Raw genomic sequence first — 25,883 nt, 5'->3', positions numbered from 1 at the left:
AACTCAGGGATGGTACAAGTTTGATGCTCCCATAATTTTTTTAAAGAAATGTCAAATTAGAGTTTAAAAACTAGAGTCGTGTTTAAAATATTGATATTTAATAAATTAGCATTTTAAATTCACAGATATCTATATATTATTACATGATTTACAAGATATAGTATTTATAAAATGTTAATTTACAGGTTTGATACCTGGTTTGGGAAGATCCCCTGGAGAAGGAAATAGCAACCCACTCCAGTATTCTTGCCTGGATAATTCCATGAAGAGAGGAACCTGGCAGGCTACAGTCCATGACATCGAAAGGAGTTGAACACAACTGAGAATGCACACACACGTAGTGTGGCGTAAAATGACAGGCAAGTGAGAGCAGTTTGAGGAACTTATATACTTTCAATATTTGCAATATGTATGGTTTCTCATGGGTCTAAAAAATGAGGCTGTGAACAGACACACTTCCCTCCTCTGGCACTTTAATAGACTATCATTCTAATATCCTCTTTCTTAACTCTAATTAACTGAGCTGAAGTTAGTGTCATATTGTAGTCAATATTATATACAATGACAGAACTAATCACTGAAATACATTATAAGAGTAGCAATCCCACAGCACAGAGTTCATCTTCTCTTTTCAGTTTTGATAATATCACTGTTTCCCCCCACTTCCCATTCTCTACAAAATTCAGTTTGAATACTTTTTAAAAATGGATTCTCATAGTAGTCCTAACACCTTAAAAAATATTTGGCAGTTGGTCTTCCTGTAATTTTGCAACTTGGAGTTCATCTTTAAGAGCTTGGTTTTTCAATACTAATGTGTCTGAAATGATCTTGAGGTTTTGTGGTTGCTGGTGATTCTCTGAAGAACTTAAAACACTAGCTTCCTTTCGTTTGGTGAACTGTCTAGGCTGTGTGAGTGCTCGCAGACCAGGGAAATGCCCAAGCAGCCTTGCTATTAGAAAAGAATTCTGTTTGGAAGTCTGTCAGGTGGCCCATCTCTGCACATTTCCCTGAGAAATCTGTCTTATTCAGGTAAGTGCAAAAGATTTGAGCTGGGGGGTATGTATATGGAAGTTACGCATAAAGAGAGCACGCTGGACTTGCCAACGCTGTTCTAATTCAGAATCTCCACACAGTCTTACTGTAAAAAAAACAAGTTTATTTACACTGACCACAACTCCTCATTTTAGAAAGAACTGATCTGTTCTTGTGTAGTACACATGATGTTGAGTGTGACACCCAATTTTTATTAGGGCTTAAATATGAACAAAAATGTTCTCAGAATGTGTCAGAAAAAAAAAAGAATTCTGGCTAAAAACATCATTTAAGAAGTCTTTAGGGAATCTGGTATTGTTTTCACATACTATTCAAATGTTTATCTTTGAAGAAGTTTTAGTATTTTTATTATGAAAATCTCTAAACTCTATCATTGGTAATATTGTCATACATACTTTGAAACCATTCTGGCAACCCTACTGATAGAAGAAATCAGTAGTAATTAGGTGCTTTGAAATTTCTAAAAGAATATATTCAAAATAGCACATGTGATTTTATAATAATAGCTATCATAATTCTTTGTATTTCATGTTTATAGTACTATATTACAGGAGAATCTGAAAATAACCTTAAAAATCACTTAATTAGTAGTTAACAATAGCATCTGTTCAAGTATTTTGCTTTAAGTAAATTCCTTCCATATCATTATTTCCGTTTACAAAAAGTATTACATTTCAAACATGTGGAATAGAAAGTATTCAAAGTAAAAAAAAAACAAAAAAACAAAAAAACCAGTAACACACAATCTGAGTTTGACAGCTTAGTCTTGCTTCTTTAACTAATTTGTAAGGATTTTGGGTAGGTCACTAAGTTCTCTGGATTTCAACTTCCTGCAAAATGTCCAATTATTTATCTAAGAAATTGTTTATTAAATACTCCAAATATACAATTTCTTTTTTTCTTTTTATCAGGTTTAATTCAATCAATAAGTTAGTCAATATTTTAATTGGTCAATAGGAGTAATGAGAGACCAATGGATGAGAAGTCAAGTGGTATGAATCCTAGTCCTCTATCTTATAGTAACTGGCTGAGTGATTTGAAAGATATTTTCTAGCCATTCGGGGGCAAGGATTGGCAAATTTTTTTCTATAGGGACTAGAAAGTGAATAATTTACGTTCTGCAAGTCAATAGGTAAAATTGAAGATAATGTACAGACTCTTACATAACTGTTTAAGATATAATTCTTTGAAAATGTGAAAGCCATTCTTACCTCAGGCTATAAAGAAGGAGAAATGTACCAGATCTGGCCTCAAGGCCATAATTTTCCAGTTCTGATTCTTGGGAATCATTTTTAACAGTTATAAAATGGAAGATATAGACTCACTCATGTGACCGCAAAGGAGTTCATGAATGATACTTAAGGTAATTCACCAATCCCCTAATATTGTATACAAAAATCTGAGTGTTTGTAAGTATGTACTTTTTTAATGGGAAACAAACTTCCACAGATTTCCTTAAGAGCAGGAAATCATTCTTTTAGGATGATTTTTTTTTTTTTTAATCTTGTATTCTGGAATGGAACTTCCCAGGTGGCACAGTGGTAAAGAATCCACCTGCCAATGCAGGAAGCACAAAAGATGCAGGTTCGAGCGCAGGGTGAAGAAGATACCCAGGAGTAGTAAACGGCAACATACTCCAGCATTCTTACCCGGGAAGTCCCATGAACAGAGAAGCTTCGTGGGCTACAGTCCATGGAGTCACCTGACAGGAGTCGGAACCACTGAGCAACTGAGCACACATTCTGGAATGGTGTGTGTGACATACTGAGTATTCAGCATCTCTGGAATGAGTATATAAATGAATGAAAGAACGAATGAATGGAAAGTTAAAGACACCACCACTGAGATTATGTAGATACTGAAGGCTTAGGGCCTCAAATGCTCTAAAAACAGTAGTTGCTAAATCCAAAGATTGCCTTTTCTTTCAAATTTGGATGTAACTGGGATTTCAAAATACTTGGTCAACTAAAGATTGCAGTTCCTGGACATTATGTCATTTTTTAAAAACAGTGAAGTTGGTTGAATTTAATTGACACATTACAGGTTTTCCCAGTAACCTAGCCTCTGGGGTCGGGGGACTGGAGAATGAAGTTTTGTTAATGAATAGTGGCATTCTTGGCATCAGGCAGGAGACTGTACTGGCTGGAGCGTTACACATAAATGGAAGGTTTTCCTGGGCAATTCAAAAATCAGGCCTAACAGAGTTTAGGATTGCACTCTGCTCCCTGACACAGAAGTTCAGTCTGGCCTTCAGTGCCTGGTTAACTGACGACACCAAAATCTGAGCTCCGTTGGCTGGGGAGTCCCCACAACTACCTGGAGTGGGAAATGGCTTGAGATCTAAACATACCTCTCTTCTCTCTCTATGAATAATTTCATTTTCTGAAAGAGCAATTCAATCTACAATAGCTGGTTTACAGTTCATTCATTTCTTTAGGGAAATTTGAATTCTAAGATTGAAAACCAATGTAAGAAATGCTTACTGAAAAACCTACACAGCTTTGTATAATCTGGTACTATGCCTGAAATATCCTTATTCAGAGTGCATCCCACTCCTCCCCTCCCTACACTATCCCTCCACCTCAGAAACAGCAACTTGCAGTTTACTTTGTGGTGTGTTTACATACTGGACCTGTGCAGTATCTGTGTATTTAAGGGTACCATGGTTAGATAGCATCACTGACTCAATGGAGTTGAGTTTGAGCAAACCCCGGGAGATAGTGAAGGACAAGGAAGCCTGGCATCCCCAGTCCATGGGGTTGCAAAAAGTTGGATATGACTTAGCAACAGAACAACAATAATAATTTGTTCAATTACATAGAGGTTGTGCTGGAGTCATATCCCTGGATCTGCTTAGGGGTTAAGATTAGTCCCAGAGAGAGTCCAAAAACCAAAACCGTCATGCATGAAATCTTAAATATATAACTCACTTCTGTTATTGGTACAAGGCCTCACTTAAACAATGACAGGAAGCTCAATCTCCTGTTGAGGATTTCTGAGACCTGGTTTACATACAAATCCGAGACAGAGGGTGTCCCTCACTCTTACTGCCTCAGGTCTGTCTGTGGGTCATCTTCCCACTTGTCTGGTCTGCTTTATTCCAACAGGTAGACAAGGCCCTTCCAATTCCCTCTCCCACACAACTGACTTGAATCCATGACACCCTTTGTTGGGACAAACTCTTGCTGGGACCAGATAATCAGTGTTTTAGGTATTGTGGGCCATCCAATCTCTGTTGTAACTACTTCATTCTCCAGGAGTAGTGTAAAAACAGTCAGAGAAGATATATAAATAAATAAGCATTGCTGTGATCAGATAAAAACTTTACGAACATGGCTGGCCCATGGGCTATAGTTTGCTGGCCCGTAAACTATATTGAAGGCTTGATAACAGCTTAAGAAATTACAATGTTTTAGACAGAAATGAACAATTCCCAACCTAGGGAGCACCTTCTTCCCAACAGCCATTCTCATTAGTCCTTGTTTGAGGCCACGCTGCTGGAGTCTACTTATAATCCCAGGCAGAGGTCTTCTTTCTTCCTTATCCTTACATTCACAAATTCAAGTCTCTTCCTTCCTGCGTTAATTACCAGTTCAGTTCGGTTCAGTCGCTCATTCGTGTCCGACTATTTGCGACCCCATGAATCGCAGCATGCCAGGCCTCCCTGTCCAGCACCAACTCCCGGAGATCACTCAAACTCATGTCCATCCAGTCGGTGATGCCATCCAGCCATCTCATCCTTTGTCATCCCCTTCTCCTCCTGTCCCGAATCCCTCCCAGCATCAGGGTCTTTTCTAATGAGTCAACTCTCCACATAAGGTGGCCAAAGTACTGGAGTTTCAGCCTCAGCATCAGTCCTTCAAATGAACACCCAGGACTGGTCTCCTTTAGGATGGATTGATTGGATCTCCTTGCAGTCCAAGGGACTCTCAAGAGTCTTCTCCAACACCACAGTTCAAAAGCATCAATTCTTCGCTGCTCAGCTTTCTTCACAGTCCAACTATCACATCCATACATGACCACTGGAAAAACCATAGCCTTGACGAGACGGACCTTTGTTGGCAAAATAATATCTCTGCTTTTTGATATGCTATCTAGGTTGATCATAATTTTCCTTCCAAGGAGTAAGGGTCTTTTAATTTCATGGCTGCAATCACCATCTGCAGTGATTTTGGAGCCCCCCAAAATAAAGTCTGACACTGTTTCCACTGTTTCCCCATCTATTTCCCATGAAGTGATGGGACCGGATGCCATGATCTTAGTTTTCTGAATGTTGAGCTTTAAGCCAACTTTTTCACTCTCCTCTTTCACTTTCATCAAGAGGCTCTTTAGTTCCTCTTCACTTTCTGCCATAAGGGTGGTGTCATCTGCATATCTGAGGTTATTGATATTTCTCCCGGCAATCTTGACTCCAGTTGTGCTTCTTTCAGCCCAGCATTTCTCATGATGTACTCTGCATATAAGTTAAATAAGCAGGGTGACAATATACAGCCTTGACATACTCCTTTTCCTATTTGGAACCAGTCTGTTGTTCCATGTCCAGTTCTAACTGTTGCTTCCTGATCTGCATACAAATTTCTCAAGGTATTCCCATCTCTTTCAGAATTTTCCACAGTTTATTGTGATCCACACAGTCAAAGGCTTTGGCATGGTCAATAAAGCAGAAATAGATGTTTTTCTGGAACTCTCTTGCTTTTTCAATGATCCAGTGGATGTTGGCAATTTGATCTCTGGTTCCTCTGCCTTTTCTAAAACCAGCTTGAAAATCAGGAAGTTCACAGTTCACATATTGCTGAAGCCTGGCTTGATGAATTTTGAGCATTACTTTACTAGCATGTGAGATAAGTGCAATTGTGCGGTAGTTTGAGCATTCTTTGGCATTGCCTTTCTTTGGGATTGGAATGAAAATGGACCTCTTCCAGTCCTGTGGCCACTGCTGAGTTGTCCAAATTTGCTGGCATATTGAGTGCAGCACTTTCACAGCATCATCTTTCAGGATTTGAAATAGCTCCACTGGAATTCCATCACCTCCACTAGCTTTCTTCGTAGTGATGCTTTCTAAGGCCCACTTGACTTCACATTCCAGGATGTCTGGCTCTAGGTGAGTGATCACACCATCATGATTATCTGGGACACGAAGATCTTTTTTGTACAGTTCTTCTGTGTATTCTTGCCATCTCTTCTTAATATCTTCCGCTTCTGTTAGGTCCATACCATTTCTGTCCTTTATCGAGCCCATCTTTGCATGAAATGTTCCCTTGGTATCTCTAATTTTCTTGAAGAGATCTCTAGTCTTTCCCATTCTGTTGTTTTCCTTTATTTCTTTGCACTGATCGCTGAGGAAGGTTTTCTTATCTCTCCTTGCTATTCTTTGGAACTCTGCATTCAGATGCTTATACCTTTCCTTTTCTCCTTTACTTTTTGCTTCCCTTCTTTTCACAGCTATTTGTAAGGCCTCCTCAGACAGCCATTTTGCTTTTTTGCATTTCTTTTCCATGGGGATGGTCTTGATCCCTGTCTCCTGTACAATATCACAAACCTCTGTCCATAGTTCATCAGGTACTCTGTCTATCAGATCTAGTCTCTTAAATCTATTTCTCACTTCCAGTGTATAATCGTAAGGGATTTGATTTATGTCATACCTGAATGGTCTAGTGGTTTTCCCTACTTTCTTCAATTTAAGTCTGAATTTGGCAGTAAGGAGCTCATGATCTGAGCCACAGTCAGCTCTGGGTCTTCTTTTTGCTGACTGTATAGAGCTTCTCCATATTTGGCTGCAAAGAATATAATCAATCTGATTTCAGTGTTAACCACCTGATGATGTCCATGTGTAGAGTCTTCTCTTGTGTTGTTGGAAGAGGGTGTATGCTATGACTAGTGTGTTGTCTTGGCAAAACTCTATTAGCCTTTGAGCTGCTTCATTCCGTATTCCAAGGCCAAATTTGCCATTAATCCAGGTGTTTCTTGACTTCCTCCTTTTGCATTCCAGTCCCCTATAATGAAAAGGACATCTTTTTTGGGTGTTAGTTCTAAAAGGTCTTGTAGGTCTTCACAGACCCATTCAACTTCAGCGTTACTGGTTGGGGCATAGGCTTAGATCACTGTGATATTGAATCCCCATGTCCAAGGAGTGGTGGCTGCGCGATGCAGGAGGGCCGAGAGGAGCTACTCCATGTTCAAGGTCAGGAGGGGCGACCTAGTCCAAGGTAAGGAGCAGCAGCTTCGCTTTAGTGGAGCAGCCGTGAAGAGATACCCCACGTCCAAGGTAAGAGAAACCCAAGTACGATGGTAGGTGTTTTGAGAGGGCATCAGAGGGCAGACACACTGAAACCACAGTCACAGAAAACTAGCCAATCTGATCACATGGACCACAGCCTTGTCTAACTCAATGAAACTAAGCCATGCTGTGTGGGGCCACCCAAGACGGACGGGTGCTCCACTGGAGAAGGGAATGGCAAACCACTTCAGTATTCTTGCCTTGAGAACCCCATGAACAGTATGAAAAGGCAAAATGATAGGATACTGAAAGAGGAACTCCCCAGGTTGGTAGGTGCCCAATACGCTACAGGAGATCAGTGGAGAAATAACTCCGGAAAGAATGAAGGGATGGAGCCAAAGCAAAAACAATACCCAGCTGTGGATGTGACTGGTGATAGAAGCAAGGTCCAATGCTTTAAAGAGCAATATTGCATAGGAACTTGGAATGTTAGGTCCATGAATCGAGGCAAATTGGAAGTGATCAAACAGGAGATGGCAAGAGTGAACGTCGGCATTCTAGGAATCAGCAAACTAAAATGGACCGGAATGGGTGAATTTAACTCAGATGATCATTATATCTACTACTGTGGGCAGGAATCCCTCAGAAGAAATGGAGTAGCCATCATGGTCAACAAAAGAGTCCGAAAGGCAGTACTTGGATGCAATCTCAAAAACGACAGAATGATCTCTGTTCTTTTCCAAGGCAAACGATTCAATATCACAGTGATCCAAGCCTATGCCCCAATCCCCAGTTAAAGGATGTCAAAAATTAGTTCATGTCATAATTATCTCTGAAGAGCAAATCCCATTGAACAGAAATGTGGTCCGTCTAGGTGTGAAGCATGTTCAGGACTCACAGCAGCACTTACCTTCCATTTGTACAGCTAAAAGACTCACCAAAATTTTGCTTTCTTGATTAAACCACAGTCTTCCCTAAAAACTATTTTCCTAATTTTTCTTTCAATTTTGGTAAAGTATACATAACAGAAAAATTACCATTTTCACCATTTTTATACGTACAGTTCACTGGCATTAAGTACAGTCATTGCAACTAACATTCTCCAGATCTTTTTCATCATCCCAAGCAGAAACTCTGTGCCTTTTAAACAGTAACTTCCCATTCCTCCCTGCTCTGGCCCTTGGTAACCACCATTTTATTTTATGTTTCTTTGAATTTGACTATTCAAAGTTATTCACATAAATGGAACCATAATATCTATTCTTTTGTGTAAAAAGTAAATTCTGGCTTGTATTCTTAAAATTAAATGAAAAAATAAACTGGCTGTCTATTCTGGCTTCCAGCTTTCTCTTGTCTAGAGATACTGGGGACTAGAGAACACCTGACTCTATCAGTCAGTTCAGTCGCTCAGTTGTGTCTGACTCTGCGACCCCATGGACTGCAGCATGCCAGGTCTCCCTGTCCATCACTAACTCCCAGAGCTTGCTCAAACTCATGTCCATCCAGTTGGTGATGCCATCCAACCATCTCATCCTCTGTGATCCCCTTCTCCTCCTGCCTTCAATCTTTCTCAGCATCAGGGTCTTTTCCAGGGAGTCAGTTCTTCGAATCAGGTGGCCAAATTATTGGAGCTTCAGCTTCAGCATCTGACCTTTCAATGAATATTGAGAACTGATTTCTTTTAGGAATAACTGGTTTGATCTTCTTATTGTCCAAGGGACTCTCAAGAGTCTTCTCCAACACCAGAGTTCAAATGAATCAATTCTTTGGCACTCAGCTTCCTTTTTGGTCCAACTCTCACATCGATACATGACTAATGGACAAACCATAGCTTTGACTAAACAGACCTTTGTTGGCAAAGTGATGTCTCTGATTGTTAATATGATGTCTAGGCTGGTCATAGCTTTTCTTCCAAGGAGCAAGCATCTTTTTATTTCATGGCTGCAGTCACCATCAGTAGTGATTTTGGAGCCCAAGAAAATAAAGTCTCTCACTGTTTCCATTGTTTCCCCATCTATTTTCCAGGAAGTCATGGGACCAGATGCCATGATCTTTGTTTTTTGAATGTTGAGTTTTAAGCCAGCTTTTTCACTTTCCTCTTTCACTTTCATCAAGAGGCTCTTTAGTTCCTCTTCACTTTGTGCCATAAGGATGGTGTCATCTGCATATCTGAGGTTATTGATTGATATTTCTTCTGGTAATCTTGATTCTGGCTTGTGCTTCATCAAGCCCAACAGTTCACATGATGTACACTGTGTATAAGTTAAATAAACAGGGTGGCAATACACAGTCTTGATGTACTCCTTTCCCAAGTTGCAACAAGTCCGTTGTTCCATGTCCAGTTCTAACTGTTGCTTCTTGATCTGCATACATATTTCTCAGGAGGCAAGGAAGGTGGTCTGGCTCTACACTTTTCATGAGTTATATCCCACTATTCTCCTGTTTGTTTCCTCAGCATCAACGATTAGGACATCTCATTTTCCCCAAAATGCACATGGCACATTACTTTCTTTGGAATATTGGGATTCATGCCTTTAATGCCACCAAATGGCAATGGTTTTAGGAGCTCTGTGAACCAGTGGCAGAGTAACGTGTTTATTTCTTATTATTTCACAGCAGGTACAGTGGTACTCATGATTAATTCATCATGGACTACATAAGATTATTTTAGTGCAGGTCTTATCTTTCCCTATACTGTAATCTCTTTGCAAAGTAATGACCATATCTAATACAGGTTATTCTATGCAAGGACTTAATTTAGAGAAACTTTAGTTGGGATTTGAACATAAATTCAAGAATTAAGGAAAAACTGCCACATTCATCAATTACCTCTTTCCTTTCTCCCCTTCTCTCAATCTCTTTCTGTCTATGCTCCTTTAAACATAATCTACCCTATAAACGGGCTTCCCAGGTGGCTAAGTGGTAAAGAATTCACCTGCCAATGCAGCAGGTGTGGGAGATGTGGATTTGATCCATGGGTTGGGAGGATCCCCTGGAGAAGGAAATGTCTATCCACTCCAGTATTCTTGCCTGGAGAATCCCATGGACAGAGGAGCCTGGCGGACTATAGTCCATGGGATTGCAAAAGAGTCGGACACTGCTTAGTGACCAAACAATACAATACAATACCCTATAAACATCTCTACCAGGAGGAATATTGTTGGTCTGTTTTAGATCTCTTCCCATGAAGAAACTATGATGTAAATTTCTTTAGTTTCTCTTGAGTTTTCAGGAAAAAATGTAACAAAAATATAAGAATTATTATATCTACTTCACTCTTTATCCTGTTGTGGAGAGAAAGACAAAAAGAAATATTCAAAGATTTGTTTATGTTCTCTGCTTTCCAGGAAGCAACAATATAGCTGGAAAGACACAATTTATCCATGTGAAAAAATGCAAAGGTCATACGTCATTATAAGACTCTGAACGTCAATGGTTTGACTGATCTCCCTGGGTGACTATGAAGACTTGTGGTTAGGCAGTTGCTTCTTTCTTATCTCATATTCCTAATCTCGTATTTTAAGTGCTAATAGCAGAGACATAACTAACAGCTGCTCCAAGGGGTTTAAGTCTAAGGGAAAGAGGAATAGAGAAGGTTCTAAGATGTTCAGAAAGACAACCTATGCATCTTGGCCCCATGCCCAACATGGTGTAATACATACAAGAGAGGCTAAGAGGAAGACAGAGGCTTTAATCTTCACTACACTGGCTTTCCTTAGAAAAGACAGTGATTCTCTCTGCCATTATACACTTCTAAGTGACACACACATCTGCCATGCCCCAGACTCAGGTGACTCAGTGGTAAGGAATCCTCCTGCCAATGTAGTTTGATTCCTGGGCGGGGAAGATCCCCTGGAGAAGGAAATGGCCACCCACTCCAGTATTCTTGCCTGGGAAATCCCATGGACAGAGGAGACTGGCGGGCTATGATCCAGGGGGTTGCAAAGAGTCAGACACAACTGAGCACACACAGAGTGAACAGACCTAGTCACCTTCAACAGTCCTCAGCTTCTGTGTCAGTAAAAGGTAGATCACAATATCTAACTCAAATGAGAATTATGAAAAAAAAAAAAAGCACTTAAAATGCCTGACATAGTATTATTCAATAATTATTACTTTTCTTCCCTATAACCACCACTGTACAGTTTATATTTTTTAAAATACAAATAAAACAATCTGACGTTATTCCCATCTCACTGTCCCATCTGTCAACGACTTTCAGCCAAAGACCATAAGGACACCTGTAGTTGGACAACTTGAGTTTATGATTCACTGCAGGGAGGGGAGGGTCTATGGAGGTGTGGGGTTCACTCTATACTGGATGCTGTCAGAAAGCAGAAACGATTTTATGCTCGGCAAGGAAAAGGAAGCCATTAATTTTTAACCAGGAAAGTGGGTGTTTGTCATTTTATGGCTAGTCCCATGACCTTGTGTTTGCCTGTGCTTAGACAAAATTACACAGGGACCTTGTTTTGTCTCATTTTATCAGAGCGACTGTACTCAGGTACTTTCTTCTGAGATGAAACAGAATGTAGGGGGGAAGTTGATATTTACTTAAATATTTATTTAAATGAAGAGATCAAACATTTGGCGGGTACTTTCAGCATCAGGCTTAGCTTTAACCCTCTCAACAGTCTCACATGTATATTATCTACATAAGGTGGGATATGAAGCCAGAGCTAGCTGAATTCTAACTACAGAAACTTCTAGTCTGATGTGTTGCTGCCTTGTTGAGCTGTGCTTTGGACATCATTGGATTTCATGAATAAATTCCTGCCCATCACTTTAAATGGATTGCCTTCAACTTTACTTCCAACAGAAAAGATCCTTTTATCTATAATTAGAGACTGGCAGCATTTTTTGTTGTTGCAAAAAGATAGATAGCAAATATTTTGAGTTTTGTAGGCTAATTTGGTCCCTTTCATGACTACTCAACTGTCATTGTGACAGGAAACAGACATAGACCACACGTGAACAGATGCACGTTTAACTCTGAAAATTTGGGTTAGGGTGAATGTGGAAACTGACATTCAGTAACATCATAGCATCAGAAGAAGATTGCACATCCACTCAACCTCCAGTTCCCTTTTTATAGATTCCTCTTTTGGCAAGGCATAACATAGTGTCTGAGTTAAAAACAATGATCACCTACCATCAGCATATCAGATTGTCTTCAATTTTGGGTGGAAAGATGGGGTGAGGCACGTCACAGGAGATGTTCTACTCAGTCTCCCCAAGCATATGTGATGCTACTGCTCTGGTGGAAAGAGATTTTTTTATTAGAATCTCCCATTCTTCAAATGTGCAGAAAATGCAGTTGTGTATGGGTAACTGACACATATATTTTTTATAATTTCATACTTAAAATTGCATATCACACAATGATATTTTTCAGGTAAATTGAAACAGTCATATAGTTTATATATTCATTTATATTGTTAACCCAGATCCTACATATTTCTATGATATTGCCTAATAGGCAATATTGTTTTTTAAAGAGAGGTCCAACCTATGTTCTTCTCCTCCCATAAAGCTTAAGTTAAAATGCATCTGCCCCAGGAAATCTATGAATAACCTCGCCTGGGTGCTTCATCCTTCCAGTTCAACCAGGATTTGTATCCTCCGTTTACAGTACAAATAAAACAGACTGAAGCAAATATGGACCCCAATGATGCTTGAAACTATATCATTGTGATGGGACATTCTTATAGTATATATATTTCTAAGAGTTCCATTTGAAAATTAGGGACAATAAATCTCACAATTCACTTCTAATTAGGTAAGTTAAAAATAAGTCCTCTAAGTGCTCAAAATGGAGTATGGCAGAAAGAGAATGTATTAATATTTTCCCTGATAAGCCCTGTCATCTCAACTCTCTTTTAGTTTATCCCCACCTAGAGTTGCCAAATTTAGAAAATAAAATTCAGGACTCCCTGTTAAATCTGAATTTCAGATAAATGTCAATAATTTTTTTTTTAGTATAGGTGTGTCCCATATATTGCATGGGATACATATACAAAAATAATTATCTGTTACTTATCTGGATTTTAAATCTGAGTACTCTGTATTTTATCTGTCAACTCTACACACAAATCCTTAAAGTTCAGTTTTCACATAGAGAGTTTTCTGATTTGACAGAATTTGATTCAATTTCCTGTTCAGCCACAAAAGAGCCCTTAGGCAATCTATTAATACTTAGCCTGGAAGTAATAATTCACATTGTGGAGAGTTATCATAAGGATTGCAAGGAGAGAGTGCAAATAAACCACATGCGTGAGGGCCAGGAATAAGCAGTTGTTCAACAAGCATTGGCCAAATGTTATTGCCTTTTCTTCCTTGAACTTCTTTCTCTTCTTCCCCAATTTTTCTGAAAAGAATTAGGTGCTACTCCCTAATAGACTGTACCTATTTCATACAGCATTTATTATACATGACTTATGGCCTGTTTTATGATAATGGCTACATTAACTTCTTTCTTCCATCCCTTCCTTTCTTACTTTTTATTTCTTTAGAGTTTGCCAGGTATAGCATTTTAATTTTTTTTCTTTTAAGTTTTCCAGGCCCTTTTATTTAAGATGTATCTAAATAATGAATTCGAATGGATTTTTAAACATAAATCTGAGAATCTTTTTTGACTGTGAACTTTGGTCCACTTAAATGAATGAAATGTGCATCTAGTCCTACCTTTAAATTTTTTGCATCTATTTGTACGCCTTGTTGTAGGTTTCCTTTTTTCCCCCTTCTTTCCTTCCTCTTTTCTTTCCTTCTCTCCTATGTTCTTTTCTTTTGGACTAACTGAATTTGCTTTTTCTTCACTTCATTTTCCCCCATTACTAGTTTGGAAGATAAGCATTCTATTTTTATTATTCTAGTGCTGTTAAAGAATTATGAACTTCCATGTAGTTTAAAAACCCTGGAAGTTAAACAATGTCTTACTATCATCCTAAGTAATACACAGATCTTAGAACACATTGACAGAGAGCCCCCTCCCAACTTGTATTTTTATATGTAAAACTTCCATGATATTATTACCCAATATTTTAGTATTGTCTTGTATTTTTATCCAATAGACATCTTTAATATTGTTATTTTATACAGAATCTGATTAGACTTGCCATATATTTAGTTCCTTTGATTAACATTCTTTTCCTTTGTAACTTAGACTTTCCTTCTTGTATAACTTTGTTTCTTTCTTAAATATATATACATGTTCCTTTAGAAAGAATATATTGGTGTTATTCTCTTTCAATTTTCTTTTGTACGAAAGGTCTTTTTCTTGTCCGCATTCTTGAAAGACAAGTTTGCTGTGTATGCTTTGTAGGTTGATGGTTACTTTCACTCACTGTTCAAGGTAATATCATATCATATTCTTGCCTCCACTGCTGCTTTTAAAAACCCACCTATCTCTGTAAAGCCTTTTCTTTTTAGGTGATCCATCCTTTCTAACTGGCTGCCTTAAAGATCAGCATCTCTTTTTTTTGAGTATTCTGCAGTTTCACTAGGCTGTGTCTAGGTATGGGTTTCTTCTTATTCACCGTACTTAAGATTTTTTGACCTTACTGAACCTGACAGTCAATGTTTTTCATCAAATCTAGAAAATTCTCAGCCATTATCTCTGAGAAAATTGCCTTTACTTTGCTCTCTATCGTTTCTTTTGGAACAAATTTAACCTCCATGTCACTTCTCTTTTGTGCTAAGAAAAGTATACAATGGGCTTGCTCTTATTATTTTCCTTTCTGAGCTGCGTTCTGAGAAAGTTTTATCTATTTTAGAGCTCACCAATTTTTATTTTCTTTGTTGAATATGTCTTGAGATTCTGCTTCTATTGATACATGTTTCATTTTCAAAATAGATTTTCAGTTATTTTGCAAACTGCATGACCAATATTTAAAAATCACTTATGTTAAAGATTTTATTTGTTTATATATTTGTATTTGCATTGGCATTTGTGTCTGCCATGTGGTTTTTAGCCAGATATCCAGAAACCCTAGGCCAGTTTGAAAACTGCTTGTACTGGCCTCTCTTCAGTTTGCTGGGAAAACACTGAAGGAGGATAAAGTGAGCTTCCTGACTTGTTAAACCTAATTTAAAATGACAAAAAAATGAAAGTCTGAGAGAAAAGAAACGAAATCCTGAGGTTGGGAATTCAATTTGAGACAGTAGTTTTCATTCTTGGATGCCTATTGGAAATATCTGAAGAGCATTGAAAAAATATGGATACCTAGGCCCCTTCCCAGAAGTGAAAGCCATGCATTAGTGTTTCCCAAAAACTTCCAGGCAATTCTACCATGCAGCCAGCATTGATGCATCAACCAGAGTATCATGGAAATAACAACAACACTCTAGGTGTTCCAAACAGGGAGGAACTTAATGTAGAGGATGAGAGGCTGCAACACCATTGGAAGGGCCATAAGAATAAAGATTAGAAGCAGTTGCTGATTTTTTTCTGGAAATCAGGAGGTACAGGAATCTCAAAAAAGCACCACTGAAAACTACAGCTATGTATGCTCCAAGAAGGGTTATTCAGAGGAAGACTGAGACCCTTCATTAGCAGGGTTTATCTGCTCTTGTCTAAGTCCTCAGGCTGGATGTTGTTGACACAGGAAGAGTCATGGCGTCTCTTCAATTTCACCTTCAGATTGCCATGTGGATACTTACTACTGGTGGCATCTAACACTAAATTCTTTGGTCAGAGACCCCAGGGGATGCAGAGAAGGGGGAAAATGGTGCAACTCTGTCAACAGATTGAGAATCACTGGTTTGGGATGGGTGAACCTCCAAAATTCAGAACTCAAAGGGACTTGGGCCTGTCAGTATCAAAATGCTTGTAAAAGATCCATGAAAGCATTTTGAGGTTAAACTCTCCCAGTGGAGAGAAATTTTGTCAATCCTTTAGATTTCTGTAAGTACTAAGAGGAAGTGGAAATATCTTCTACCACCCTGCTGCTGCTGTTAAGTCGCTTCAGTCGTGTCTGACTCTGTGCAACCCCATAGATGGCAGCCCACCAGGCTCTCCCGTCCCTGGGATTCTCCAGGCAAGAACACTGGAGTGGGTTGCCATTTCCGTCTCCAATGCATGAAAGTGAAAAGGGAAAGTGAAGTTGCTCAGTAGTGTCCGACTCTAGCAACCCCGTGGACTGCAGCCCACCAGGCCCCTCTGTCCATGGGATTTTCCAGGCAAGAGTACTGGAGTGGGGTGCCATTGCCTTCTCCGCTTCTACCACCCTACAGTGCCTTTAACTTTTCCAACAGTGCTAAAGAATTCACAAATGAATCATGAAAAGAATCTATAAGAAGAATCTTAGTCACATGAATCAAAAGCTATACTTTGCAGAGACAGCTGAATCTGGTATTCAAATGGAGAGGTTTAAAGATGGAGTCCATGAAAATGCAACTGTTAATAAAAGGAAAATGCATCTTTGTTCTTCATGCCATTGCTTCTTAATAAGCAAGTTACAGTATGAATATTGTAAGGCTATTTTCTTTCTTTCTTCTTTTTTTTTTTTTTTTTTAACATAAATCTTATAGGCCATATAGCTCAGTCATGTCCAGCTCTTTGCAACCTCATGGACTGTACAGTCCATGGAATTCTCCAGGCCAGAATACTGGAGTGGGTAGCCTTTTCCTTCTCCAGGGAATCTTCCCAACTCAGGGATTGGACCCAGGTCTCCCATATTGCAGGCAGATTCTTTACCAGCTTAGCCACAAGGGAAGCCCAAGAATACTGGAGAGGGTAGCCTATCCCTTCTCCAGCGGATCTTCCTGGCCCAGGAATCGAACCAGGGTCTCCTGCATTGCAGGCAAATTCTTTACCAACCGAGCTATCAGGGAAACCTGGTCTGGCATGGGTTAAGAAAATTTTTAAAAAGCCCTTCTCTTGGTGGTTCCTCTCCTGTTCCCTCTTTCTGAGAGTAACCACCCGCTTGGTGTGTTCCCTAGTTCTCTATCACTGCTATGACCTCTTCCTCTTTCTCCCCTACACTTCCTCAACCTTCTTCTCGTCTTCTCTTTGCCTCCTTCCTGTTAAACTGTCTGATAGTGGAGCCAGCCAGAGATGTGGTCAGGTCTGTATGGGGTTTATCAGAGGTGGGCTCAGCTCAGACTCTGTGCCTACTGGGAAAGTATCATGCTAGAGTTACACAGCTAGTACCTCCTAGACCATCTCCTGTCATAACAATATTGAATGTACACAGTGTGTCAAGATGTGCTTAGAACCATGATTCGTACCTACTTAGGCAATGGCACCTCACTCCAGTACTTTTGCCTAGAAAATCCCATGGATGGAGGAGCCTGGTAGGCTGCAGTCCATGGGGTCACTAGAGTCGGACACGACTGAGCGATTTCACTTTCTCTTTTCACTCTCATGCATTGGAGAAGGAAATGGCAACCCACTCCAGTGTTCTTGCCTGGAGAATCCCAGGGATGGGGAAGCCTGGTGGGCTGCCTTCGATGGGGTCGCACAGAGTCGGACACGACTGAAGCGACTTAGCAGCAGCAGCAGCAGTACCTTGTATATCACTATTACTAAAATGTTCACAAAAGCTTTACAAAGAGAATAATCTTATTATTCCCATTTTATACATGAAGAATCTGTAGGTTTTAAACATATTGAATAACTTGCTCAATTTCAAGTGGCTAACATCCTAAAAGATGCTTACTCCTTGGAAGAAAATTTATGACCAACTTAGAGAGAATATTAAAAAGCAGAGACGTTACTTTGCCAACAAAAGTCCATCTAGTCAAAGCTATGGTTTTTCCAGTAGTCATGTATGGATATGAGAGTTGCACTATAAAGAAAGCTGAACTTTGAAGAATTGATGTTTGTGAATTGTGGTGTTGGAGAAGACTCTTAAGAGTCCCTTGGACAGCAAGGAGATCCAACCAGTCCATCCTAAAGGAAATAAGTCCTGACTACTCATTGGAAGGACTGATGCTGAAGCTGAAACTCCAATACTTTGGCCACCTGATGCGAAGAACTGACTCATTTGAAAAGACCCTGATGCTGGAAAAGATTGAAAGCAGGAGGAGAAGGGGACAACAGAGGATGAGATGGTTGCATGGCATCACCAGCTGGATGGACATGAGTTTGGGTAAACTCCAGGAGTTGGTGATGGACAGGGAGGCCTGGTGTGCTGCGATTCATGGGGTCACAGAGTCAGACATGACTGAGCGACTGAACTGAACTGAACATCCTGATCAAGTGGTGAGCATCCCAGTGTGTTCTGAGTTTTCCTGATTATGTTTCTGCTACCAGTTCTGCCACTATAATTTAAGAAGGACACTGGCAAACTAGAATGCCCAAATCATCTAGCCATATGAGGAGGTGCTGGAAACCATACCACCTCTATCAATGATGAACATTTATGGGGGCGGTATCTATTCCAAATCTTATGATGTGTTTTATGTAGACTATCCACATGCAAGTAAAACATTTAGAGCAATAGCTTTGTGAAATACGTAATATTATAATCCTCCAACTGACAGATAAGGAAAATGAGGTATGGGGATATTAATTAAGTTGCCCAAGATGGCCGAGCTAGTGAATAATAAAGCCAAGACTTCAGTGTCAAAGCTTATAATCCCACATTATGCTGGAAAACTTAGTTACTTGTCTGAATAAGAAAAGATGACAGCATACAGAAGTTGAGAGAAAAGGCAGATGACAGGAATATTCAGTTGATTAAAAATATAATTTTAAAAGGAAAAATACTTTTTTCAGTGCTAACTTCCTTTCTGTGTCTTATGAAAATTACTGTTTTCCCTCTTCTCCCCTTTTTGTTCTTAAACAAAGTAAAAGTGACACCTCAAAGAAAAAAGGAAAAACATTTATGTTGTTAAGATCCCCCAAATAGAACTATGACTATGGTGGGGTTGTTAGAGGAAGGTAGACTTCTGTTCAATATAATAAAGAACTTTACAGCTATTATTTCGGAGAAGGCAATGGCACCCCACTCCAGTACTCTTGCCTGGAAAATCCCATGGACGGAGGAGCCTGGAAGGCTGCAGTCCATGGGGTCGCTGAGGGTCGGGCACCACTGAGCGACTTCGCTTTCACTTTTCACTTTCATGCATTGGAGAAGGAAATGGCAACCCACTCCAGTGTTCTTGCCTGGAGAATCCCAGGGACGGGGGAGCCTGGTGGGCTGCCGTCTATGGGGTCGCACAGAGTCGGACACGACTGAAGCAACTTAGCAGCAGCAGCAGCAGCAGCAGCACAGCTATTATTTTTATCTAACAACATCACAGACTATCTCAAAAAAAATGTGAATTTTATGAAGCTGAAAGTATCTTTGTGGCTATGAAAGAAATTTCTTAAGTTGAAAATATACACTTTGGAAAGTGTATGACCTCTTAGATAATATGAGACCTCTGAGATGCTTTGGATCTAGAAGTTAGCTCGTTTAAACCATCACAGAAGCCCAGTAGATTTAAGACTGCAATTTTATAGTGGCCATATTGAAGCATGATGAGGAAAAATGGCTGAACCTAGGTAAGGGGCTAATTTAGAGCTCTGATTTAGTCTTTTATTCCTTTCCGCAATTTTTGTCCAGTTGTCTCCTAACAAATTACTTGGCAAAAAAGCTGGCCAAATGCAGTCTGTGTTCCAATTATACACAGAGTTGCTGTTCTTTCTAAATTTATTTTTGTGCTGCTGCTGCTGCTAAGTCGCTTCAGTCGTGTCCAACTGTGCGACCCTAGAAACAGCAGCCCACGAGGGCTGGGATTCTGTGATTCTCCAGGCAAGAACACTGGAGTGGCTTGCCATTTTTGTGCTAAGAGACACATTTCTTCTTCCACAGCTTAATGGGAGTTCTAACAGGGTGGTGACAAAGGAGGGTGTCATCCCCAGGGAGTAGTGAAAGCTAAAAGTGCCCTGCTAAAACTTGGAAAAATGAATAAATGATGTTGTGTCTGAGCAGAACTCAGTGTTGCAGGAGAGGCATGAGTCCCTCTTGGGAAAAGGCAGATGACTTCAGGAAACCAGTGATGGAGAACAGGAGGACAGGTGCAGGGCCTGACCCCAGATAGACAGGATCCTTTCTTTGTATAATCTTTGGCTTCATTATACAAGAGGGTGTGTACAGAAACAAGATGTCGAAGTCCAAATGCCTTGCTTAAAGTACTCATTCAAAAAAGTAGTAATAATAATGGCAGTTTTCATGGATTACACTGTATGTTCAGGTATGGTGTCTTACCCACGTCTTGTCAACATTTTATATCATGTATACAAAGGAAACCGAGAACTTGAAGGCTGCTTATAAAGACTGTATTATATGTTGTGTCTTCTTTATCTTTAAAATGACCTTGAGATAGAGCTGTTATTGTGCTTTTAACTAGGCCAAAGAAAGCTATATATAGATGTAGAAGCCATAGGCGCTATTCTGAGTATATCTTAAGCTGTTGTTTGTGTCTGTCACCAAAGTCACTATCATCAGGCAGCTAAGAAATACAGGGAAAACTAGAAGGTCCTACCATACGGCACAGGGAACTAGTCAATATCTTGTGATCAACCATAATGGAAAAGAACGTGAAAAAGAATGTACGTATATGTGTATATAGATATATACATGCATATATAAAATGAATCACTTTTCTATATAGCAGAAATTAACTCATTGTAAATACCTCAATACATTAAAAAAGTTTATTTTTAAGAAAATTGAAATGAGAAAGGAAAATAAAGAAATACAGGGCAATTTTACATGATGGAGGAATTACTAGAAGAACTAATGGTTTTAAAATACTTGGCAAAACTAATACAATATTGTAAAGTTTAAAAATAAAATAAAATTTAAAAAAAAAAGCAGCACTTCCATGGCAAAAAAAAAAATACTTTTGTAATAATGAAACATATTTTTATTACTGAAGAAAATTTGGCAAACATTGAAAAAGTCTGCAGAAAGGGAAATGAAAAGTATTCATGATCCACCTTCCCAAAGCAACTGCTCAAATATTTGATAAAATCACTTTCAATAAATACATTTATTCAGATAATACAGTAGAGATCATAGTGTATAAACAGTCATTTATCACAGGAATTTTCTATTTCATTTAAAATTTCTTTAGAAGCATTATTTTAGTGCCACAGTAGGTCAGAGGTAGGTAGCAGAATTAACTTATTGTTCGCAAGTCTCTTTGCATCTAGTGTGTACATTTTGAACACATTGATGGTATTGCTCTTAGTAATTCCTAGCAGAGGGTTTACGGCCTCAAAGAGCATGACTGCGAACTTGCCATACACTGCCAAATGGATTTCTAGAAATGTGATCTCCATTTCAACTCTAATGAGCAGTGTTACCTTATCTGTGCCAGCACTGAGAATGTCACAATATTTCACTTCACTGGATGAAGAAGATCTTATTGCTGTGTTGGTTTTCACTGATGGCAATGATTTTCAAATACCAATACAGCTTACTAAAAACACAGATAAAAGTATCTGTGAAGGGCAGTCTTGAACTAGATGTTTCCTGAACTTCCTGGTGAAGTTCAGACAATCACGTCACCCCCAACTGGGCATGAGCGTGGATATTGAGTGCAAGATCAGGGGAGCACAGTGGCAGGGACTCCAGTGTGTCTGTGAGCTGGCCTCCCCTCCCTCCACCAGGAGTGTTTTTTATCAAGTGAACAGTCACTGAATGGCTGTTATGTGCTCAGCAGGCTTGCACTAAGAGGCATTTTTTTTCATAGCACAGATTGTATTCACAAAGCTCTCTTTTCAGAGGACAAAGTGAGGATGCACTGCTAGAGAGAAGCTGAGAGTACTTGGTGATCTGGAGGGAGCCCTGCTGGCAATGTTTCCTTTGCAGGCCTTGGATTTTATTGTATTCACCCCTCATCAGAGAAAATGGGAGAATATACCTATCTTTCACCATCGTTTGTCTTCTTTAAAGAAAATGTTTTCTGTCTTTATTTTTTCTTTTCAGATTACTAATTAAAACTGTCATTATGGAAAATTTAAATCATACCGCACAGTAGATCCCATATATTAATCATTGCCTAGCTATGTTCAGGTATGGTGATGCAACTCACAGCTGCTCTGGTTTGGTTTATTCCACCTCCCCTGAAACTGGATCATTTTGAAGAAAACCCCAGAAAATTCCCAAAGTAAAATCATCTTATCCATAAATATTTTGGTATGTATCTGTAAAAGATAAGGACTCTTCTTAAAAAGAAAAAACAAAAACATAACCCTAATACTATCATTTTGCCCCCAAATAATTCTTTAATATTGTCAAATAGCCAGTTACCACTCACATTTTTTTTCACACAACCTTTCTCTGCATCTCTGGATAATGTATCTGGTTATGAATCAAAACTATTAAAAAAAAAAAACCCATAAACTTGATACCTGAAAGATAGCAAAGAATAGTTGCCTTTGGTTGCAATGTGTGAGCAGATGGGGACATTATTTTTAAAAACAAGACACCTAGTAAAGACACTGTATTCGGCTAGATACTGCCAGCGAAATATTGTGTGATAAGTCATCTCAAGACTCAGAAACATTATGAGCAAGTATTTATCCTTTTGGAACTGTGTATTGGCTAAGGGTCAACCAATTGGTCTAGGCCCAGCTGGTTGGCTTTCCAAATCTCACTTGGTCTTGCTCCAGCATCTGTGTCTGCTGCCTGAGGCTGGACTCTGGTTTAGCTCCACTTTCTGTGTCTCTCATTCTCCTCCTGGGAGCAGATACTAGCCCAGCATGCTCTTCTCGGGTAATGGCAGAGCCATGGGGATGGGCAGAAATACCAACTCTTAAGGTCTAAGTGAGAAACTCTCACACCATCATTTCCCGCCTTAGTCTTTGGGCCAAAGCAGTCACTTGGCCAAATGCGAAGTCAAGGGAGCTGTTTCTGTGGTGGGAAGGACTGCAAAGTCACACTTCAGAGGGTGTGCACACAGGGAAGGGTGAAGAACTGAGCAAAAATGCCCTGTCACAAATATACACAGTATGATACCAATCAAGTCAAACAACATTACATATAAGAAAACTCAGATAAAATACCATTAGATTTTGATGCCAATTTATAATGCTTTCTTATGGATAAACTGTTTTTTTTTTATTTTATTTTTAAACTTTACATAATTGTATTAGTTTTGCCAAATATCAAAATGAATCCATCACAGGTATACATGTGTTCCCCATCCTGAACCCACCTCCCTCCTCCCTCCCCATACCATCCCTCTGGGTCGTCCCAGTGCACTAGCCCCAAGCATCCAGTATCGTGCATCGAAACTGGACTGGATAAACTGTTAAAAAAATCACACACCCATAAACTTTAGTCAGGGTCTCTAAGGCATATCTCTCAGGTCTTGTTTAGATTTCTCTTCCTTTTTTGCTGCCTAGACTCTTCTAAGTGTTCTTCTGGGTTTTAAGTGGGTCCAATATTAAATGTGTCTTTGTTGAGCCTTATTACTTAATGAAAGTCCCCAGACTCTATATGTACAATTGTTCCATCACTTTAAATATATGTCATCTTCAATATATGCTGCCTTGTTGCTTAAGAACCTTTAATTCACTATGCAAAATACCCATTAATTACATATTTATGTGATTGAAACCTTATTTCTCTACTTGACTATTCTGTGTCATTTCAGCTACCTTTTATTCAGATCAGATCAGATCAGTCGCTCAGTCGTGTCCGATTCTTCACGACCCCATGAATCGCAGCACGCCAGGACTCCCTGTCCATCACCAACTCCCAGAGTTCACTCAGACTCACGTCCATTGAGTCAGTGATGCCATCCAGCCATCTCATCCTCTGTCGTCCCCTTCTCCTCCTGCCCCCAATCCCTCCCAGCATCAGAGTCTTTTCCAATGAGTCAACTCTTTGCATGAGGTGGCCGAAGTACTGGAGTTTCAGCTTTAGCATCATTCCTTCCAAAGAAATCCCAGGGCTGATCTCCTTCAGAATGGACTGGTTGGATCTCTTTGCAGTCCAAGAGACTCTCAAGAGTCTTCTCCAACACCATAGTTCAAAAGCATCAATTCTTCGGCGCTCAGCCCTCTTCACAGTCCAACTCTCACATCCATACATGACCACAGGAAAAACCATAGCCTTGACTAGACGAACCTTTGTTGGCAAAGTAATGTCTCTGCTTTTGAATATGCTATCTAGGTTGGTCATAATGTTCCTTCCGAGGAGTAAGCGTCTTTTAATTTCATGGCTGCAGTCACCATCTGTAGTGATTTTGGAGCCCAGAAAAATAAAAGTCTGACACTGTTTCCACTGTTTCCCCATCTATTTCCCATGAAGTGGTGGGACCAGATGCCATGATCTTCGTTTTCTGAATGTTGAGCTTTAATCCAACTTTTTCACTCTCCTCTTTCACTTTCATCAAGAGGCTTTTGAGTTCCTCTTCACTTTCTGCCATAAGGGTGGTGTCATTTGCATATCTGAGGTTATTGATATTTCTCCCAGCAATCTTGATTCCAGCTTGTGTTTCTTCCAGCCCAGCGTTTCTCATGATGTACTCTGCATATAAGTTAAATAAACAGGGTGACAATATACAGCCTTGACGAACTTCTTTTCCTATTTGGAACCAGTCTGTTGTTCCATGTCCAGTTCTAACTGTTGCTTCCTGACCTGCATACAGATTTCTCAAGAGGCAGATCAGGTGGTCTGGTATTCCCATCTCTTTCAGAATTTTCCACAGTTGATTGTGATCCACACAGTCAAAGGCTTTGGCATAGTCAATAAAGCAGAAATAGATGCTTTTCTGGAACTCTCTTGCTTTTTCCATGATCCAGCGGATGTTGGCAATTTGATCTCTGGTTCCTCTGCCTTTTCTAAAACCAGCTTGAACATCAGGAAGTTCACGGTTCACATATTGCTGAAGCCTGGCTTGGAGAATTTTGAGCATTACTTTACTAGCGTGTGAGATGAGTGCAATTGTGCGGTAGTTTGAGCATTCTTTGGCATTGCCTTTCTTTAAGCAGTTCTTAATGCAAGCCTCTAAACTGGACCCTTTACACCTCTTTATTTAAGAATTCTGCAATGTTGTTAGTGTAATCTCCATTACACAGAGGAACTGAACTCAGAGAGATTAAATAAATTGCTTAAGTTCAAACTGATAATTTTATAGTATCAGATTTAACATACGGTCATTTTTGGCCACAAAGCCAATGGCTTTTCTATTATTTTCTGCATGTCTTTTGTTTCATCCTCTTCTTCCCTCCTGGACCTGAGTTTCTAGATTTTCCTCTGCGATGCAGTGAGGGATAGGTTTTATGGCAGGTATTTTGGTGGCAAATGTTGGTAGGATCATTTTTTACTCTCTTGAGAGCCTATGGTTTTGGCAGGGCATGTATTATTATCTATAAAGCTGAAGGGGTATTTTAAAGTGAAGAGATGTACACAGCCAATAAGTGGTAGCGCTAGGACCCAGGCTCAGGCTATTTTTCTCCTATATCCTGTAATTTATTACATTTAATTATGATAATTAAAAGAGTGGTAGTTTACAGTTTTGCTAATGGAACTAACAAGTTAACTTGACTATTAAGGACTATATTTTCTTTTAAGGCTCTAAAAGGATTCAGGAATAAAAACAGAGAGAGTTTTTCTCACATTACGACAAAATAAAGGGTAAGTTGGTAGAAGACGATTACTATATA

General features: G+C 39.5%; 1 protein-coding gene across 1 annotated transcript in view; it reads left to right on the top strand.

The window, feature by feature from the left end:
- Nucleotides 1-808: 808 nt before the first annotated feature.
- GPR141 (G protein-coupled receptor 141) overlaps nt 809-25,883 on the top strand; it is a 69,105-nt gene continuing 44,030 nt past the window's right edge. The window contains exon 1 of the mRNA XM_019958760.2: nt 809-1,029. The gene's annotated coding sequence lies outside the window, so the exon portion shown is untranslated. The remainder of the gene's footprint in view (nt 1,030-25,883) is intronic.

Source organism: Bos indicus, chromosome 4, assembly GCF_029378745.1.
Source record: "Bos indicus isolate NIAB-ARS_2022 breed Sahiwal x Tharparkar chromosome 4, NIAB-ARS_B.indTharparkar_mat_pri_1.0, whole genome shotgun sequence".
Classification (NCBI taxonomy): domain Eukaryota; kingdom Metazoa; phylum Chordata; class Mammalia; order Artiodactyla; family Bovidae; genus Bos; species Bos indicus.
Note: the sequence above shows the minus strand (reverse complement) of the source record. Positions and strands in the feature narration are given on the sequence as shown.